Source organism: Erithacus rubecula, assembly GCF_903797595.1.
Source record: "Erithacus rubecula genome assembly, chromosome: 9".
Classification (NCBI taxonomy): domain Eukaryota; kingdom Metazoa; phylum Chordata; class Aves; order Passeriformes; family Muscicapidae; genus Erithacus; species Erithacus rubecula.
In genome coordinates, this window is record NC_136660.1 from 20,178,320 (window position 1) to 20,188,544 (window position 10,225).

Sequence of the window (10,225 nt, forward strand, 5' to 3'; positions counted from 1 at the left end):
CTTTTAATCTCTTACTAATCCTGCAATATAAACCAGTCTTCTACCTCTCCCACCTTTATCAGACCCTTGGAAAACCCCAACAGCATTACTGTCCATTTTCCCTGAACCTCTTCAGGGCCTGGTGGTTTTCAAATGTTCCACCTATTTTTAAACCAAGGGACATTATTACCCTCACTTAGGTGGCAGCAATGTGGGTATCACAACCAGTAGTTTCAGAGAGCTGTTGTAAATCCATTCTTGGCAGCATATCAAAATGAAATGGGTGTTAGGGATGCCAAAATAACCTGTTCTACTGCCCAACAGGTTTGAAGTCTTCATTATCATGCACTGAATTTGTTACCTGCGTTGCTGAACACACAACTCATGCAAGCTTTTACTTGCATGAGTCAGCTTCTACACTCTTGGAAGCATCTGCAGAATTACTTTCTATATCAGTTACATGCTCACAAGAGGCTATTTCTCGTTGCTGTTGTGAAGGAAAAACATGTAGGCATTTCTGACTGTTTTGAATTTTATTTACTTTCATATTTCATGTTACAGTCTTGTAATTTTCTCAGGCAGTGTGCCCAGACTAATTTTTAAAAAAATTTCCTTGTTACAGAACACTGCATAGAGGTTAATTTCCCCCCAGCGATCTCTGAACTTTCAAATGCTGAAGTCACTGCTTACAAGAACTGACTATTTTATATTGATCTTCCATCTTTAATGCTTCTGCTGCTCTTCTCTGGGTACACAGACCTCTTAGAGGGATTAGGGTATCCTTAATGAATGTAGGTCTTTGCCTTATCTCTCTTTTGTTCTCTTATTTTATTTTATTTTATTTTTTAATGGTTCACTTATTTTTCCTGTACTTTCAAGTTCTTCAAGTGCTTCTGGTGGCTTTTGTTTTGTCTGTTTGTATGTTTATTATACTATAAAGCAAATGCCTGCCTAGTACTAGATTATGTTATGATTTGCTGGTTTTCCTTTTCACAAAACCAGAAAATTTAGAGAAGGAACATAATTTCAAGTTCATTTTTGTCCAGTATACAAAAGTAGACTGGGTGCTAAAACCTATATGGAAATGTTTATTTCCAGTAAAATAAATGGGTCACAGTCTAAAACATTCTGAAAATAATTAATATTAATATCATTAATAGACACACCCTCTTTCACTGCTGTAAATCCATGGTTAATACTTCTTCCCTGGAGGGTTTCACCTCCAGAATTGAAATGCCAAATTGCATTAACACAAATGATTGCCAGTGGGCAGGTCATGGTTCAGCCACATGGACAGTAACCCAGAGGGAGCAAGGGATGGATCAAATACTTCAAATCAACTCTTACATTCCTGAGACACTTGTTTGCACTGTAAAATCTCACCCCACTTTTTAAATTTAGATTTTGGAAATATTCACAAGTCACTTTTCTATTTTGTTATTTGCTGTTTGTGACAGAGGGGTGCCATGGGAAGCTATGCCCAGTCACAGACAAGGATGTCATTATGCTGGATATTGTATAGATACATGCTTGAGAAGGGGCTTTGAAGAGTTATAGTACATTTAGTTTTCCATTTGTTTGTCATTTATTTAAATGATATAGTTATGAAATGCCTTAAATCTGCATTTGCAAACTTTCAAGGGAAATGAAAAAACTCTGCAGCCTAAACCTTGCCTTTTCTCTTCAACAAAGCTAATGAAATCAATGCAAATTTATTTTCCATAGAGGAAGCTACATTGACTTTCCTGCTGACCCTTTTTCCACATTGTTGCTAGTGGTCTGTACTTGTTTTCCATCTGCTGCCTGCAAACCCCAAACTTTACTTAGGTTCCTGGATCAGCTTTTCCCCTTCTCTCTTCTTCTTTTTTCTCTTTTTTTCTTCCTCTTCCCCCCCCCCCCCCCCCACCCCCTTTTAACAATTGTGCTCAAGACAGTAGTCAAAACTTGAAAGTGGATTCATTACATTGGGGGTAAAAATGGAAGAAGTAAACTACTGTCTGGTTGAGAAACTCTAGGGGCTTGTGTGTCTGGATGACAAAGTCCCCAGAATAAGAAGATAATATTAGTTGTAATTAAAAAGTCTGTTTTCCAGGTTTGAGGGTCGATTTAATATCAGGGGACAACATCAAATTTCCATAGGTCCTAAAAGCAGCTGTGGACACATCCCCAAGCAGTAACACATGCTTTTCCTTTCCCATTTACAACACAGTAAGAGAATGCCAGGTGGGAATGACACCAAAAAGGCTTTGATCCCTCCAAGAGTTACACTGCTGAAGCAAAAATTCCCACTAAGTCAGTTTTATTGTTTTGTGAAACAGAACATGGCTCCTGTGCAATATGAGAATTTTTCCTGTGGTTTATAGGGCATGGTTGGGTGCATTGGTGGAGGGGTCAGCTGGGAAGACACCACAGCAATCCCGGGAGTGTGCCAGCAGGAGGGACAATCCCTGGTGCAATGGTCAGCCTGTAGAGCTGGGGCTGGCAGCAGCAGCGCCTGGGGCTGGGCTGTCCCCACCGGTCCCTGGAACACGGGCTGGGAGTGCCAGAAACTGCTGGCACGGCAGGAAGGGGAAAGGGACAGGAGGGGCCAAGCCAAGGCTAAACCAGCAACTGAGGAACAACAGCGGCGGCAGACTAAGGATGTGAAGAGGGAGGGCCAGGAACTCCCTGTGGGTGTAAATTCTCAAGGAGAACAGCGGGATGTGTAGAATGAGGCTGAAACTCTCAAGTGAGGATATAGGCAGCAAAATGGAAACCAGTGGGGAAAGAGTAAAACAGGGTTGGTTGCTTATTTGAGATGCATGTGGGGAAAGGATATAAAATAATCAGATTGGGCTGTGGCAAGGTCCCTGTTGAGCAGCCCAACCTCATCACTGGGGCCTGGAGCAGGACAGACCACACATCCCAAAAATTTGCCTTTTCTTCTTTTTTTTTTTTTTTTTTTTTTTTTCCTTTTCTTCTTTTTCCTGTAGGATTCCTGCCTCTATTCACTGCAGTTTAGTTAGACTTTTCAAAAAATCAATTTGAGCTTTTTCATGGGTCTCTTAATTGACAGTGATCTTCACAATATCTCTTTGAGGAAAGGGTTGTCTTCCTCGTATAGAAGTGGATCTAAGTAATGAGGAGAATCAAAATGAAATTCATGTAGAGTGCCTGATTTAAGAAAACTGGAAGGTAACCCTTCAGAGAATTCAGCATGATATTTCACTGTGCATATTGACAGTGTTCTCCAGAGTGCTTCTGCTCACTGGGATTGTTAGTAGCTTGTATTCAACTGCTGTTTAAACTGCCAGTATTTAATTTTAAAAAAATCTCTTATAATAAACAGATTTTTGTTGAGATGGATGAAATAAAAGTCTTAGGTCTGTTATTCTTTAAATTTTCTACTTAGTTTTAATTTTGACTAAGTCACTTTTATAAACATAATTTCCTAGCTTTATTAAATATCCCGTAGATGAATGATTCTATCGGATTGCAACATATTGACTCAGTTATGGCATCAGTTTGTAGTGTCAGTCTCACACACAAACTCTTCCCTGTGTCTCAGACTTGCCCCCCAGTTTGTTCACAATACCCATTCCAGTTGTGTCTCCACCCTCAGGCTCCTAATCAGTGAGTTTACCTCTGTTTCACACATTCCTCAATGGAGTTCTCTTGTCTCAGTAGCTTTGCCTAAGTAATTTGCAGGGCACAATGCCCCATCACACAAAGCTCTTTTGTACCTATGGCTCGTGGTTCCCCTCCTGCATTCCCCAACAATCCCCAGTCTTTGTTAGGAGCTACTGGTGGCACAGATAAACTAAATCCAAGTGGCTTTTGACAGTCTTTCTTCTTTTGTGTCTTTCTCAATTCACCCTTGATCCTGAACCTGCTTCCAGTTTGACACCTACTTCTCAAAAAAATTGATACAATCTTTATTTTCATTTAACCTTCAATTTATAAAGCTAAACAAGATGCCAAATTGTGGTATCACTGTAAGAGGGAAACGTTATAATTCATTATGAACAAAATTGGAGTTGAAATTAGAAGGCTTTTTGCTATCCATGGAGTGAAAATCTGTAAGATCATCTGAGAAAGAGGTGAAAAGAGGTATGCTCAACTATTTTTATCTGTAGCTGCAAGGAAGTTTAATTCTGCTCAAGCATAACTATCTTTGACATTTTAGCTATTAATCTCTAACAAAATCCCATGGAGAATATATAAAAATAGATATTGCATAAATTTATGGATTGTTAAGTCTTGCAGAACTATTGACCAAGAAGGCAACAGGATTATCCTTGAATTTTTTATTTTTAATTTTTTTTTACTTCATTCAAACTCATAAAATCGCTGTATTGGTGAGATTGGAAGGGAGCCCTGGAGATCATCTACTCCAAAGATTTTGTCAAGCTGAAGTTCTTGAGAATCCTGTCTGCCCATTTCTCCAGCCTGTCTGGGTGTCTCTGAATGGCAGAACAACCAACTGGTTCTACCACTTATCCCAAGTATGGCTGGCAAACTTGCTGAGGGTTTGGGGCACTCTGCCCATCATCAAAGCCTTTAATGAGGTTATGTGGGACTCTTACCATTTTATTGCCAAAGTCACAAAGCATTTCTTCACCATTCCCTTTATTTTTGCTTTTTCCTTTTTATTTTCTTTTTTGGTTCCTTTCACTTATTTTCCTTTTTTTTCCCCCTAAATTTAATAATAGAACAAAAATAAACAGAAGAAAATTTAGGCTCAGATCAGGAAAATAACCAAGTTGCATGAAAAGACTTTGGGATACATCTGGCAAGAGGAATTTCCTTGATGATATAAAGTCACTGGCATAGGATCATTGGCAGGTTGGTTTGGGGTAAATGTGGCCAAGATGGTACTTCACCTAAGGGATTAGGAACTCTTGGACTTGTCTTTTCCAGTGGCATAGAACTGGAATATTAAAGAACTGCACATAGTTCATCCTGGATGCAGCTAAGAGTCTGGGCCTATAAATCTAATCTTTCTAATCAGTTAATCTGATAAATGTCCTTTCTGGAAGTGCAGAAAAATGCTGGTTGCAAGGTAAGAATTGGAATTCTTTTAAAGGCTAATTGCCTCACAATCACTCTTATTTTAATGTATGATACAGCCAACAATTGACCAGGATATCTAGCTCATAGACCACCTCTTAATATTAGTTTATCCCTGCCAGGAAAGGGAAAGAAGGTTATTAATCCTTGGCTGTATTTATGTGCATAGTACTCCACAATAATAGTGCAAGCCTCCTCAGCATTATTCTAACAGAGCTAATTGGGAGGAGTTGAGCAGACATGTCTGGTATTCTCTGAGGTCCAGCTGGTATCAAATTTCCAGCAGAGTTTGTGAGAAATATGAAGGTCAAGTAACTTCCCCAAGGTTACACATAAATGGCTCAGCTGGGATTAGGACCCAGATTGGCTTTGCTCCTAATCTTCAGCCTAATTAATCACTGTAGTCTCTTCCTGCAAATACTGAACAGGTTCATCTTTGTAGTTGCACCAACAAAACATTGAGGACAAACTCACTTAATTTGGAGGAGTAGATTTCATGAGGAGGGAAATAACGAAATAGCATTAGCAAAGCTAACTGAAACAGAAAACAAATAGGACTGGAGTTTGCTTCTGGGAGGTATTGTTGTAATGGCTGTGTTGTACTTCTCTTCTGGATCTCTTATGTTTTAAAACTGTGCACATCTGGCCACTCTCCCTTATCAACTGTCAGTATGTATGCTATTGAGAGCACGATGTTTGCTGAAAGTTTTGGACTCTGCATTTATTTATCTTTATTGTAACTCAAGGAAATTGGCTTACTGGAAATGCAGAAACAGTAGCAAGGTGGTTGTCACATAGTTTATTTGCCTTTTGTAAAACTCCCTGCGATGCAAATGCTGCAGCATTTTGAGTACAAAACTGTTAAATGCAGTTGTTTTACTCATCTTTTGTGTGGGATGGAGTACTCTAAGAGGAAAATCAGCAACCGGAGTTTTTAGGTAGGATGAAGAAACCCCCTGATTTTTTCTATCTCTAACTGAAACCCATGGTCAGTATTATGGAGCATGGAACAGTTCATAGTGCCAGCTGGTTTTAATTAAAGGCTTAGTTTCTCCAACACAAAGTCATTTCATTACAAACCAATGAACATGTTCATACCAGCAGTCTGCCTGTTTCTGTAAATAGGAATGGGTACAATGTACAAGTCTGGAGAACTGCTTGGAAAGCCTTGTGGGGAACAAGAACTAAAATAATAGCCAACACATGTTTTAAGGAGCTAGAAAAACAAAAATGGCTTTTTTTAGCCTGTTGCTAAACTACCTCATGACAGTGTAACTGATCTCCTGCCATTAGGCAGTGAAATCCAAAGCCATGGAGCACAATTAAAAGGCAACCTGACACCTGCAGTCTCCAATACACCTTTTGAAATAGGTAGAAAGAGAATATGCAGCTCATCAAGGGGTTGAGGATGCTACATGAAGGATTATCCATGGTAGGTTCCTACTTCAAACTTAGATCAGTACTATATAGCCTGGACTCTTACATAAAGGCAGTTCTATCTCTATCTCCACTCTCCAAAAGTTACTACTTGATATTAGTACAAAAGTGCCAAAGATGAATGAATATGGAGGTGGGACTTATTTGCAGTACAATTACAGATTATTAAATGCAATTACATAGTTGTGGGGCTATGCAGAGAAACTCTCTTGTGTTGTGCTGTTGCCTTTGTCAGACCCAGTGTGCAGCAGAGGATCTGCTAGCCTAAGATTCAAGATGCAAGATGACACAAAATTTCAGAATTTAAAACTATATTAAACAAACAGATTGCTAGATTTTAGGCTAAGAATAATACTTAAAAATCAAATTGAAACCTTGTAGGGAGCCAATGAAACAGATGAAAATTGGATAAACTGGGAAAGATTTCTGCCAATATCTAACTTGATACTATGATGAGTTTTCAAAGCAATTTCTAGAAGATCTAGATGAAATTCAACATGTGATATAACAAAGGTACAAAAAGTACAAAGGTATGTGAGGAAAACAAAGGAATTTAGTTTCCCATTATATTTAAAGTTGGTATGTATTTTATTAGGAGAGGTTTATCAGCAGTGACTGGAATGGAAGTTATTCTTCAAGGACCAGAGGATAAACAAGTCCTGTGCTATTATGCTTGGAGATGCTTCTGCAATTTCCACAGAATTTAACAGGAAGCAAACTTTCATACCTGAATGTCGTTTACTTCTCCCCTTTTAATTTGGTATGAAGTGTATGTGTGTATCTCTGGTTAAAATGCAGGAAGTCTTGTCAATACTCATGAGTAAAATATGTTGATGTTACCTAGTTCTTGAAAAAGAAACTCAAGAATTTCCTAACTGATATCAAAGAATTTACAAAGCCATTGGTCTATTCAGAAAAACAAAATAATCTTATAATAACTTATAATAATTCTTTAGGAGTGCACACCTTCACTCCAACTGATGGATACACTGAAGCAGAAAGGGCAAACAGCCTGACCTGAAGTGTGCAGGTGTGGACATGTGCATCTAGATGGTCAAAACTCATGAGAGGGCTTTACTGACAGACATTCATAATTATTAGAAATGCAAAAATGGACAGAAATTATAGTGTTATAAAATATATAATGCCATGTATAATGCCATGTCTTATGGCATAGAACAGCAACTTGTTGGTTTAGATATTTCCGTTTAGCTGCACCTTCCAAAGGGGAAATGAGTACCCGCCTTGCTAAAGAACACCAGCCCAGTATCCAGGATGTGTTTTGCAATGTTGCATCAGGACAGTATGTGCAATGGTGTGTGGTTTCTAGTTTGTTTGCTACCAAGAGTAAAATCTTCCCCATTTTGAGAAAGGCTTGAGGTTAATCTCACTTTCTTAGCATTTATGTACATTAACTTTATTGCAGTTTGCTTTGATTCAAACTTTCCTTGGTTTGCCAGTCTCTCTTGTCCCATCTGGGCAATCATGACCCAGCTCACTGCTCATGTTATTGACTGCCAAAAAGTGTTGGGGTCATGACCGTCTGACGATGAGGAAGATGCTCATATCACTCAAGACATCCTGCTTGCTCAGCTGTCACTGAAAATTGTGAAGTCAAGATATCTCTCACACTTAGCTCAGGCACCTCTTTAGTAACCATAACTAGTTTTCCAAAGAGTAGTGGCCTCATCTCTGAGAGGATGGTATAGCCTGTCTCAGTGTATGAGAAATAGGGCCAGATACTCTGTGAATACCTTAATACCTTTTGGCTGCAATTGTGCTCTAGAATCTTACTCATGAGTGTTACTTCTTGTCTAAAATCCTGACCCAATTTCCTGCTTTCTAGATCTTGTCCTAGTTTCTCCTACTGAGTGCTAGATCCTAATCTGCCCTTCATCTGTTCAGCCTTTGTTCCTAGGTCTTGCCTCTTGCTTTTCCAGCTCCAGTTTCTGCTTTAAATTAGCTTGTCTGAACTTGTTTCAGCATGAAACTGCTCATGATGCTGAAGACACTTGCAAATATTGAGACTAAAATGATAATGAACCAAATGGGATCTTCACTTAACCATGCAAACTTTAGTTTTCATGAGATTAAAACATTTTCCAAGGACAGTGACAGTGATTCGACAGTCATAGTCTAATCAAGAAATAAGATCTGTAGAAATTCTAGTTCAAGCTAGTCATGGAGGTGAATCACATCTTTCAGCAGATTATCAATAATTGATTCACATGTGGTAGAACCATAAATACAGTGATAAACTATAATACAGATAAACTTTAAAAAAAAATTTCATTTACACATTTTGTTTTATACTCCTTTTGCAGTTTGGCAACACTTCCTCATTCACAAATTAACAATAAAAAAGTCTCTTATTCATTTCACATACTGTGAAGGCAGAGAGATGCTTTTTGCACAAGATTCCAAAGAAGATTCAATAAGTTCTTAAGAATGTTTTCTCACTTGTACAACAGACTCTTTGTATGCAAGTGATCAGAAATTGTACTTAAAAAGCTATGCTGAGATTAAGAGTATGAATAAGGATATTCATTATAACTGGGCCTCTTAACTGGATGTGTCCATCTGGTGGCTGTATTAAAATAATTAACAGAGGGAACTGATGTACGGGGTCTATTTAGCAGAGCCTCATTTGGCCAAAAGCAGATTCCAACAGAGCTGTAGAAGATGATGGCAAATGCTGCTATTTCCCAAGCTGGCTTGAGAAACTTACTGTCATCAAATTTTGGCATGGTTCTATTTCATCCTTCTTCCTGTAGAAAGACAAATTAATTTAAATTCTTGTTAGATTGAATGCTGCTGTTGTTTTCGTTCAAACTTTATTCCTGAAGTTTTAACAATTATGATTCGGATAGCTCCAAGACTGAGTTGTGCCATGAAATCCACAAAGAAAACAAAATTGTTGACTTCCTTCATTGTTGCAATACTGCTTTAGACATACAGGTGAAGACATGAAAAGGGTTCATAGATATTCTGATACTAATAATGACACCTTTAGCTGTCATCATTAAGGCTGTTACTGTTATAATATAATATATCTAGAAAAGGAAGCTTTAGCATTATGCTTTCCAGCTGTTCTGCCCTAAACAAAAGTAGACTATTTATCATAAGAAACACAGAGTCAAAATGTGACATATGTCATTGACAGTGACATACAGTCAACCATACATTGCTAAATACTTCATCATCAAAATCAATAATGTAGTGTATTACGAACTGCTTGAAAAGGCAGTTTTCTTATTTTCACTGTGTACTGATGTTTCATCTTAGAAATATGGAGCTTCTCTTACAGCCCTACAGTTTATTTATATAAGCATTGTTTGAAGTACACTGTACTTTGTGAAAGAAATGAGCTCTGTCTAGCCAATGCATTATTTATTTAAGTGACAAGCATATTTTGGAGATTTTTGTAAGCAGATCAATATAAAGCACTAGACTTGAAGAATGAACTCAAAGGCCCCACCAAAAGGCTTTTATGTAAGAATTCACCAGTAAAATGTTTAATACTGAAAGTCAAGTTAGCACCTTTCAAGAGTGAAGTGGCATGGAACAGGAAAGAATGGATGTATTTTCTTTGAACCCTCCATTTGTACTGCGCTGTTTACCTGCAAGATTACACTTTCTATTTATAGTCATTACAAGAATTTGAAACAACCATCTAGCAGTAAGATGACTCAGACTTATTGTTATTACCACAACAGATATTTTTTAACTCCTATGAACCTGATATTCTCGAAAATAAATA